This window comes from Panthera tigris, chromosome D1 (assembly GCF_018350195.1).
Source record: "Panthera tigris isolate Pti1 chromosome D1, P.tigris_Pti1_mat1.1, whole genome shotgun sequence".
Lineage (NCBI taxonomy): Eukaryota > Metazoa > Chordata > Mammalia > Carnivora > Felidae > Panthera > Panthera tigris.
In genome coordinates this window covers 83922761-83935137 of record NC_056669.1, presented here as the reverse complement: position 1 = coordinate 83935137, position 12377 = coordinate 83922761, and positions in this window count along the sequence as shown.

Sequence of the window (12377 nt, the reverse complement as noted above, 5' to 3'; positions counted from 1 at the left end):
AGAGCGAGGGGAACAGAGGATCTGAAGTGGGTACTGTGCTGACAGCAGGGAGCCTGATACAGGGCTCAAACTCATGAGATCATGACCTGAGCCAAAGTCAGACACTTAACCAACTGAGCCATCTGGGTGCCCCAGAATTTTCTTATCTTAGTAAGAAATGTTTGTACCAGATTAAATTAGAGTCTGCAGGTAAACTCTAAGAATCTGCATTTCTGGCAAGCAATTAGGTGATCTTGCAGCATGCCAGAATTTGAGAATGATAGTTTTTGGTCTCAGGAAAAGTAGGGAAGAGCAGAGTCCCAAAAACCATGGAAGGAGAGAATTGCAAGCAGGGGTGTTATTAGTACAAGAGGTTGCTATAAAGCAGTACTGGCCATTAGAAGTATAATGCAAGTCATGTAGATAATAAATTTTTTTGTTGCAGTAGTGAACAGGTAAAAAGAAATAGGTGAAATTAATTTTAGAAGTATATTTTGCTTAATCCATTATATCTAAAACATTTTAACATGTAATTAATATAAAATTAATGAGCCATGTTGCATCCTTTTTTTTTCATGCAAAGTCCTAGAAATCTGGTATTCATTTTATACCTCCAGCACCTTTAATTTGAACTAGCCACAATTCCAGTACTCAGGAGCTACATGTAGCTAGTGGCTACCATATTGTATCTCACAGCTGTAGAAGGTCAAGTAAGAAAAGAACTAAAGTATAAGCTTTAGCTATAGTAACAAGGATGGTCATAGATCATGTGATGAGAGCTCTTTCAGTGAAGAAGCCAAAATATGCCTAGATAAACAGTGGAAAGTTAGAGATAACAGCTACCACTGAGAACATTTTCAAAAATTTTTGCAATTAATAATATAGTATGAGGGGCTTTGTACTTTTGAGTATGAATTTAAGATCAGACAGCATAATTCAGCTTTTTATGTAAATTTTAACAGTTATATTTGAATTTCTGCATTTGCAGAATTGTCCTCCCTGCAAAACAATTAGAAAATCGGGCATAATATATGAAGAAGTCACTGTTGTCAGACATTGGACAACAGGCAATACAGAATTGTGATCCCTGAGAGAAGAGAAATAAGGGAAGTCCTACAATGACTCCAGCTTGCTGCCTGGAGGCAGTGTTCAGGACATAGAGCAGGGAGGAACCTAAACAGAAACCAGTGGTTTCATGAGTGAAAGAGACAGAGATGGAAATTGAAGGAAGCCAATGGGAAGATAGAAGAGTAAGAGACACAGAGAGAGAGTCTCGGAGGTCTGTCTGGTCAGGTGTGATTTCCCCTTGTTCTTTGGCTGAGTATTGATCTGCACAATGGAAGACTGAAACTTCATGAGACTTGGGAAAGGACCACCAAAAGCCACAGGCCCAACAATTTCTGATGTTTACACGGGGCTGGGAATAGTTTGTGTTCCATCAACCATAGTAGAGAAACCTTGTAACACCAATTGTAATACCAGTTGTTTCTACCAATTGAAATAAGACCAGGTGGAGCCTGGCCAGCTTGCTCACTTTCTCTTTCAGGTCTCTCCATGTGGTCTCTGCTTAGGCTGGTTTGGTTTTCTTCACAGCATAGTAGCCATAGGGTGGCTGGATTTATTACACGGTGGTTCAGAGCTCCTGGTGCTTGTGTTCCAGCAAGCAAGGTGAAAATTGCTTTGCCTTTTATGACTTATCCCCTGGGGTCACATATTGTCACTTCTACCTCATTCTGTTGGTTATGTGCAAGTCATTGAACTTGGTCCAGATTCAAGAGGTGGGAGCATGGCTTACACCTCTTGATGGGAGGAATATAAAAAAAATTTGCAGATATGTTTAAAAAAATGCAAAAGATGGCATAGTCTAGGACCAAATCTAATAACTACCATAATTTCAAAGTAGTGATGAATATAAATGATATTTTGAGATATCTGTAACAACTTTAATATGATACAAAAAATCTGTGATTTCTTTGGTGACTAAGTTTTAGGTAATGGAGACACAATTAATGCTGCAGCAGTACTAACAGATACACAAATTCTGTGACACCAGCTGGGAGATTGTGTGGGGTCCCACAGGTTAAGGGTTCAGTCCTAAAAGACTGCCCCTTGCCTACTTCAGATGCTAATTATAAATCCAGCTTGTTAGCTGTGCTTCTAACCCACTGGCTATAAATCAGAGGTTCCCATCATTCTCTTCTTAGGTCAATTAGTTTGCTAGAATAGCTCACAACTCAGGAAAACATTTTACTTAATAGATTATCAGTTTATCAGCTTATTAGAAAATGGTGTAGGGGTGCCTGGGGGGCTCAGTTGGTTAGGTGTCCAACTTTGGCTAAGGTCATGATCTAGCGGTTCATGAGTTTGAGCCCTGTGTTGGGCTCTGTGCTGACAGTTTAGAGCCTGGAGCCTCCTTCAGATTCTGTGTCTCCCTGTCCCTCTGCCCTTCCTCTGCTCATGCTCAGTCTCTCTCTCTCTCTCTCTCAAAAATAAGTATTAAAAAAAATTTTTTTTTAAAGAAAATGGTGTAACAGGAACCACTAGTCTAAGAGATGCATAGGACAAAGGTGGGAAGAGACACAGAGAACTTCCATGCCCTCTCTGGGGCACACCACTTTCCTGGAACCTTACAAGTGTTTACCAGCCCGGGAGATTTTCTGAACCTCATGCTTTCGGGTTTTTATGGAGGCATCATTAAGTAGGCATGATTGATTAAATCATTGGCCAGTGATGATTAAACTTAATCTCCAGTTCCATTTCCCTCCCAGAGGTAGGGAGAGTAACCACCCCCCCCCTTCCCAACCTTTGTGGCTTTTCAGTAGTCCCTTTGTAAACATAAACTATGGTGGTTTTATAAGGGGCTTGTTATGAATCACAAAAGACACTTTAATCACACTTACCACTTAGGAAATTACAAGAGTTTTAAATTCCTGCCAGGAAAGGAGACCAAGACCAAATATAAATTTCTTGTTATGGATTACAATATCACAATACCCTTCACATACATATGTAATATCTCATTCATATATATATAGAAAGTGCCTAGCACACAGTAAGTTCTCAATAACTGGTAGCTATAATTATTCTTGTTACTATTTATGAACCTCCAAATGTATCTGGAAACACTGGAATGATCAGCTCACATATGTTCTGTCATTCATGGCATGCTATGTTCTAATCTTAAAAGATGGATATTAACCTGAGAAGTATTTGAACCTGTATCTCTTGACTTCCCTCTCACCAATTTGTACCCTCCTTCCTTACAACAATATTTAAGAGCTGATTGATGTAAAGAAATGTGATATAGGGAATTTAATTACTGTCCAGTAGGACAGATTGAAGTTGCATTTTTAGCGTCTTCTGATTTTTCTCATTTGAAGCAAAGATTTCAGACTGTTGTGGGGGTGGCGTGGGGAAGGAAATGCAGATCTGTTCACAGCTGCTACTCAGAATACTAGCCATATAACCAGTAGAGAATTTGGCTCAAATTAAAATCCCTGGGCTCTTCATTGCCATCATAATCATTATTGTATCAATTAAGATTCGTTTGCATGTCCACAGTATTTGGCACTACATCAAGGAGGGAAGCTGATGATCACAGAATTGGTTTAGACCATTTTGCTTATGTCTGAAAATGACCCAACTGGTATAAAGAAAAAGCAGAAATAAATCATTAAAATTTTGTAATTCAACAGCACTTAGAATCATAAAATATTACAACTGGAAAAGGATCCAACAATTCTGTTGCACAGCTTCTTCATTTAGAGATTGATAAAACTCAGCTCCAGAAATAGTAATATTATACAACCAATATATAAGTGACAATTAGTAAAGGTTACACAACCAGTAAGTAATAGGGGGAAAAAAGACTCATACCCATATCATCTAACTCAAAATTCACTGTTTTTCGTACTTTACCGGCCTACAACACAATCTATGAGTAAGGATCATATTCTTAGAAAACCAGAAAATATAATATTACATATAACTCTCCTTTGAATTACTCTCTCGGAAAATTAGGAGCCAAGTTATTAGAGTCTACATGTTTTGGCTTTTCTATATTAATCATTATTAGTGACGGGAGTAGGTACTGTTGGTTTTGATGGAGGATGTTTTGGTGTGCCATAGGGCTTATTTAGGTGAACAATATGAACAGTTCTAAATATTTTCAGGGACTGCATGAGAGAACCCTCCTTAGGCCTTCGGGTGGATCTTTGTACAGCAATACTGCCTAGGAGCCAGCAGAGGGAGAGCAGAACATTGTTTTGCCAATTTTCACCAAGTTTCTCCTTACTGTTTTACCTCTTATTAATTTTTTTTACACATATTTGATCTATTCCTTGACAGTGGTGAGAAAAATATTACCTTTTCCTGCTTTTTTGGGGCAGGATAGAGAATGCTTCTACCAATGAATTGGAATTCTACTTAACTTATTGGTCAATAGACTGTCAAATGAACTGGGTTTGGAAAGTCTTTAAGCATATTAGGAATTTGTGTGGCTTTCACATGCTTTTCCCCATAATATTGGGCAACTTAAGTGATTTTAAATATATGTAATCAAATATATATATTATCTTTTAATAACTACTTCAAAGAGAAACTAACAATGTAGTAAGATTTGGAATTATCTCATTAGTCACTTGATTTTGCTACATAAGAGGATGAATATATACTGAATCCAGAGAAAGTTTAAAATGATGACTTTTGATACAAAGAGTTTTAGAAATAAAATCCACATATCAGTTGAAGTAATCATCTCATTTTTCCAGAAATCTTTGGTATTTACACATTCATTATTGCTTTGTTTTTGTATCTTCAGAGTTTGGGGTATAATGTGATACACACTTATCCTCAAAGAGTTCATGAGAGATTGACACAGAAACAGATCACTGAAAAATCTAATGGCAGTATTAGAAAATTAGGCATATGGGTTGGGGCAGTAAGAGTGCATGGAACACAAGCATTCAACCCAATAAGGGGATCTGGAGTGATTTCTGGAGGAGGGCCATCAGAACTAAGTCATAAAGGAGTAGGAATGTATTCTATTCAATGTATTCTTTAATCTTCCCTCCCCTATTCACATGGTTATGTTGAGAGTGGCCATTCAGTACACTATTATACTGCATTCCTAAGCTATAAATTTTTGATCCACAAGTGGACATCTGAAATATGCTGGGTAGGGCACCGGTGTGGCTCAGTTGGTTAAGTGTCTGACTCTTGGTTTTGGCTCAGGTCATGATCTCACGGCTCGTGAGTTCAAGCCCAGCATGGGGCTGTGTGTTGACAGCATGGAGCCTTCTTGGGATTCTGTCTCCCTCTCTCTCTACCCCTACCCCCCCCAAATAAATAAACATTTTTAAATAATATGAAAAAAGAAACATGCTGGGTTAATCAGTGTTCCTTCCTAGGATTTTTCAGTATGGGACCCAGTGAAACTGGAGAACTGTTAACTGCTTCGTTTTCTGCCTTTTGTCAGAAGAAAACAGCAATAATAACCTGAGTTACATTGACACACACAAATTGAAGCACAAACTGTAGAGAATGCATCCTCCCAGCATTCAAGCCTCTGGTTCTTTTGTCGCCCATAATATATGTGCAGCCACTTCCCTGTTCTTTGGTTTCATGAGACAGCCCAGTATCCTTATAAGTCTCTTTTTTTCTCAAACTGGTATGAGTAGGCTTTCTTTCCTTTGCAGCCACAAGAATCCCAGCTGGTATAAAGAGTTACTGAGGCAGAGAGAGAGGGTGAAGGGCATTTTGGGGACTACAGGAGCAAAGACTTAGAAACATTAAAAAGCATGGCCTGTAGGAGAAATAGAAATAGTTTAATTTTGTTAAAACATAAAATAAGAGAGAGAAAGAGTGCTAACAAATGAGGTGAGAAATTTATCATTCTATGGAGTTTAACTTTACTCTGAAGGCAATGAAGAGCCATAGAATAGTTTGCACACTGACATAGATTTGTGGTTTAGATGGCTTACTCTGGCAGGAGTTTCTTCAACATTTCTTGCATCTCTGGGTTTTTAATATGTTGTTCCATCACTTAGGACCCTGGGGTAAGGGAATGGGATATGGAAAATGTGTTCTGTCCCTAACCAAAACAAATCCTAGGGTCTTGACTTTTTATGACTTCATTTGATTACTTTCTAACAGCCTATCTTTCCCTTCATTCTGAAAGTGCCACTAGAGCAGGGGCATGTCTACTTTGTTCATCGTGAATTTCCAAGGTAGTTAAATGAGGTAATTCCCATGCCTTCGTACCTGGAACACATGGTTATACAATAAAAATTTGCTATATCAATAAATGAGTGAGTAAATAAATAGTGATGAGATAGAGGGAATAAATTCATGATATATTTTGGAAATAGGGCTTGATGAGTTTGATAAAACTATATATATTGAGCACTTAAATATTAAGCAGAATGAATGTTTTGCATGCATTACCTTCTTTAATCTTCACAACAATTCTGTGTAATATGTATGATACTTCCCCCATTTTACAGATGGAGGGAAAAAAAGCTTAAAGAAACTGAGGACTAGATTGAACCATATAACATTGCCATCTAAAAACTTGCAATATAGGTAAGGCATTATGTGCAGAGACCTGTTTGGTGCTAGTTTCTAAATCACCAAGTTATACTGTACATGGATGTGCAGGGTGGAGGAGAGGGGGGAGTCAAGAATGATTCCCAGCTTTCTATCATAGGTGAATGATGGTGCCTCCAACTGAAGCAGAGAATACAGAGCAGGGTACTTCTTCCAGTGGAGATGATGAATTTGATTTGGGATATATAGAGAATGAGGCCTGTGGGATGACCACAGGACAATGTCTGGCTGCAACTTAATATGAGTTTTAAAACTATTGTTGAATAATTGGATTCATGGGTCATTAAGTTTCAATTAAATAAAGGTAGTAACTGAGGTCTAATAAGGAAAGTGTGCTGTTTGAGATGAGTACTGGCTGGGTGCCAGCACCTTGGGAAATATTACATAGGAGAAGTAGAGAGTACAGTGCCATGGGAGAAAAAGGAAATAGGGTATTTAAGAAGAAGGAAATAGTAAGGAAGGAATGATCTACAATGTGATTTGCAGCAGAGAATTCCTTAAAATATATCCTGAAAACTGTCTGTTTTTTTTTTTAATCTAAATGAAAAAAGTATTAGTAAAATGGTTGGGTAGAAGCCAGACTGCAGGTGGTTGAAAAATGAAAGTACAATTGAATTGGAAAGTACAACCAAGAAGAATAAATGATACCTTCAGATGTTTTCAGTGAGGAGAAGAAAGAGGTCCAACATTAGTTAGATGAAGATTCTGGCAGAAAAGAGATTTTTTTTATTTTTAGGAAGAGAAAGATAATTGAATATGTTTACCAGCTATGGGAAAGAAGACAGTGGAAAGATTGAAGGTATCCAGGAGAGGATATTAGAGAAAAGAACTCACAAAGGAGGGAGGGAATAAGATGAAGCTTACAGATTGAGGAGTTCACCTTCAGGAGTTGGGACACTGAAATTCTGAGCTTAAAAGAAAGTAAGAGATGTATGTGAATGTGTGTATGGAAGCAGAATATTGAGAGACATCATGCTTGATGAGCTTGATTCTCTTGATTTAACAGGAAGCTTTGAGTAGGAACTTTAGAAGAAAGTGTAGAGTAGTCATTATTGGATATGGGATTGTGGAGTGACTGAGAATGAGTAAAGGACTGAAACTCTAAATGAGAGTTCAGCCAAGGTGAGAGATCACATTTGATCAGGGTAACAATTAGTATGGTGTTGAGGTATTCTTCTCAGTGTTCAACTTTCTAGTTGACTAAGGAATGAAGACAGACCATCACATTGATCCAGTTTAAATTTTACTGGGTCAATTGCAGTTCAGGGACAGTTGTACAAAAGAATGAAGAATGCTGATGTAACAACACTTTAAAGGATATTACTTCACAAGTTTGGATTAAAGTGTAAAGATATAGCTATTAGATATAGCTATCAGATATAGCTATCTGATAACCATATTCAGATTCTCAAAAGAAAAACCAAAAATTAGTTTCATGGCTATTAATAAGAAAAGAAGAAACCCTCACTTACAGATATAAGAGGATCAAAATAAACTTGTGAGAATTAGTGAAGGAATTTTTTTGGAGAAAGCTGCTTCTCTGCTCCCTTATATGTACAAGGTGGAGAGGTAGGTGATTCTTTGCTCTGCACTGGAAACCTATGTGGGTGAGTGTGCTCTCAAAAGATTATTTAGAGAGCTTAACAGAGTAAATAGTGAACTAATGCTTGACTTCTTTGAAAATCTAGAAGGCATAAGAAGGCATGAGTCAAGCTGATAAGCTACTTTGGTGGCAGAATACTTACCTTTTCTATTCATCACTGTAGTGGAGGTTGTAACCACTGCAATAATGGAAAAAAATAAAAAGACATACAGATTGGAAAGGAAGAAGTTAAACTTTATTTTCAGGCCACATGTTTGTCTATGTAGAAAATCCTATAGATACTGTAAAATCACTACAAGAATTAGTAAGTTGAACAAAAAAGGCTCAAAGGGTCAATATAGAAAATTAATTTCTATACATTTCTATACACTAGGAAAGAATTACTGGGAACCAAAACAAACAAAACCAAAAACAAAAAACTAGATAGGAGTGCATACTATAATGAGGTTCTCTTTCTTCCTTAGGCAATTTATAAAAATGTAGATATGATTGGTATGAATAGAAATTTTGTGTAAGCTAATGAAGCTTCTAGATCTGAGGGGACACAGGAACAAGCTAACCTGAACAAATTTAGGAGTAGAAGCAGAGAGAGGAGAAAGCATAGTGTAGAAATCATGCAGGTAGTTCTGGGCTGAGTCAAAGCAGAGTTACTTATTTCCATTAACCAAGAAGAAATTGTGGATTAAAAAAACCCCCCAAAACCAAACTTTTTGTAATCTGATGTCACTGGGTTCAAGAAAAGGAAAGCTTTAAGCTAGAGCAATAAACTAACCAAATGATGCTATGGTGTCTTAGGGGAGGGAGGCTGTTGACTGAATATAACACCCAGGAGCTAAAGGCTATAGTATCAAAGATTTCCTGGGGACAGAAAACAAAGCTTTGGCTTATCTGAGGCAGAAAGTTAGAACTGAGGTCCCTTCATGAAAGGACCTTAGACCACTCTTTCTCAGTGAAAAGGGAATTAGAACAACTAAACACTAAAACTAAAAACTAACAAAAGTTCCCCTGATAAATCAAAGCTCCAAGATTTTTCCATATACAGATGTGAAGTCTCATTTGACATTCTTCCTAGGATTTTAATGTGAACACTCATCTTTCACACCACTAAACCCTAGGATGTCCAGCAGCAGTAAAGCTCTCTGTAGCAATACTTCCAACAGTCCAGGGCAATAAGAGACTCTCAAGAAGAGTTAGTGACTAAAACTTATAAATCATAGAAGAAAATAATTCACATGTGGGAATACTTAGACATGGTGAAGAAGATTAGATCTTTAAGAACTTGAGAAAAAATACAAAAATCTGAAAGATCCTGTACAGTAACTATGCTTAACACTATTAAGTTGACAAAAAGAGGAGTAAAAATAAAAAGGAAAGAATAGGATATTGTAATATGAGAATGTGTGAATCTGAAAAATAATTGAAAAGAACTCTTAGACATGAAATCATTTAAATTAAGAATTTTATGGAAGGGTTAAACGATAGGTCATAGTAAAAATGAGAATTACTGACCTGGAAGAAAGAGTTGAGAAAACCAAAATGCAGCAAAGATAAATAAAATGAAAACTAGGGAAAAGACACAGAGGATAGAGGATTAAGACATAGAGGATAAACTGATGGGGTGAGCATATGTTTAACAAAATGAGAGTTCTAGAGGAAAAGAAGGAGTGGAGAGAGGTGGCATTTAAAGAACTTCCCGTAATTGAATGTGATGGTTGTAAAAGCATATAGTAATCTTTTTTTCTGTGTGACAGTCTTTATTTTTCTATTAATGTGCAGATACTTTTTGTAATAGTTATTGATATATTTGAGTATATGCTGACTGCTATACTCTCTGTCTCATTTGTTCTATGTTGATTTTTTTCCTCCTTTGTTGGATTAATCAAATATTTTTATTATCCTTTCTCTTTATCAACATTAGAATTATTGATTATATTAGTGGTTAAAGTTGTGCTGTCCAATAGAGTAATCATTAGATACATATATCTGTTTAAATTTGAATGGGAATGTAGGGGAGCCTGGGTGGCTCAGTTGGTTGAGCATCTGACTCTTGTTTTCAGCTCAGGACGTGATCCCAGGGTCATGGGATCAAGCCCCATATTTGGCTCCATGCTGAGCATGGAGCCTGCTTGTGATTCTCTCTTTCACTCCCTCTGCCCCTCTCCCCCCTGCTCACACTCTCTCTCTTTAAAAAAAAAGAATGAATATGAATATAAATAGGGAAAATAAAATTTTAAAATTTCAGTTCTTCAGGTAAGGCACCCAGTAGTTAATGTGTCCATCATTGCAGAAAGCTGTGTTGGATAGCACTGATCTAGATGATCCAAAGGTCTGTTTATATCATCTGGGTTTTCTGTTTATTTCTTGGTATGTCTTATCATCTTCCATTAAATGGTTTCCATTGTATATGAAAAATTGCAGAGGTTCCGGATGCTTTTATCTTCTCTTAGAAAGGTTTCACTCTCTTGTCTGTTAGGAAGCTAGGGTGGGGGTCAGGTCATCTTAATTTGATCAACAACTGAGTTGCTATAAATCGTCTATATTGCAATTTTTATTAAGACTAATATACACTTGGCTTGTTACCCCTCTTGGGGATATAGCCCTCGAAGGATTTTAACTGAGAGGTTGGGGTGTTCAATAGGACTCCTTCTTTTTGCTGAGTCATGTGGTCTTTTGTCTCCATGGCACTGTCAGACTATTGAAAATACCATACTTTAAGTGGCATTCTACTTAGGTTCTAGACCTTTTGCTGTGTTTATCTTTAAAAAATTGACTGTGGGTCATGCTTGCTGTGTGCTTCCCCCTATTTTTGCTATGTCGGTGACTCTGGCCCTATTTTTTTGTCTTTTCTGTCCTGTGACACTACCAAAAATTTCTTCAGCTACTCTGCCTCTTAGCAACCGCTCCCTGACCATATTCTTAGCCTTGCATCCAGCACTAAGAATTAGGAAATTCCCCAAGAGAAACTTACCCATTAATCTCTCTCTGCTTCACCTTCCTTTAGGATCTTGGCCTTTTAACTCCTGGTTGCCTCAGCAGTCCTCAGTGCTTTCAAACAGAGATTTATTTTTTCTTAGTTTTTCTTGATGTGGGAATACATTGCTTTGCTACAAGCTGCGCTACTATAGCTGGAAATAGAATCCCTCTCACTTTGCTTGCAGTCATGACTGATTCTGGTATAAGCTTTACTGATATTGACAGGAGAGTTACTTTATTATTACAATTTTTCCATATAGTTATGTCTCTTTCTATGGTATCAAAATGACTGCTACTGTGCTTGTATCTGTAAGCTGCTAATGAAAATTTGGGGATGTATTGGAAAAACTCATATGATTTAATGAGGATTTAGTTTTTTTGGCAAGCTTCTGAGAGCTATAACAAGTGCCATTTATCAACCCCCTATCAAATGCCTTGTGTGTTAGATACATGTTTCTTCTACTTATTTTTTTAATGTTTATTTAGTTTTGAGAGATAGAGTGTGCGAGAGGGGAGGGGCAGAAAGAGAGGCAGACAGGGTCAGAAATGGGCTCTGTGCTGACAGCATAGGGTCTGATGTGGGGCTTGAAATCATGAATGGTGAGATCATGACCTGAGCTTAATTCAGATGCTTAACCAACTGAGCCACCCAGGCGCCCCTGTTTCTTCTAATTATTAACAACAATTCTGCAACATATATATTATTGTTATACCTTTACTGATATGAGAACCAGGGCTTAGAATGGTTAAATAACTTCCCCTTGGCAAATCCAGGTCTGACTTTAAAGTCCCCAGTGTCATTTCCCACCTATTCTTGAGAATGTAGCAAAAACCTAGGAAGACTCTGTTCTTCACATTTCCTCACACTTTGCTACAGTCACTTGCTATTATTTAATTCAGCCTTTCTAGGTGATATCCCAAAGAAATAAAAATAGAATTAGTGACAACAGGTCATACTTATTGTACTGAGAGGCTCCAAAATCATTTTTAATGAGCTAAACCTACAAAGATTAGTAATAGTTTAGTAACCACCAGCATGTTCTCTGCTTCAGGCAAAGTTTAGTTGGCTGGACATAGATGGGAAAGTCACGGATGAGGACTCTTTTTATCTAAATAAATTAGCAATGCCATGGCATTTATTATCTATTGTAGCTATTTTAAACTGGGAGTACCATGGAGAGCCAAGTAGAGGATGCTGGGGATTAACTTTTGTTTT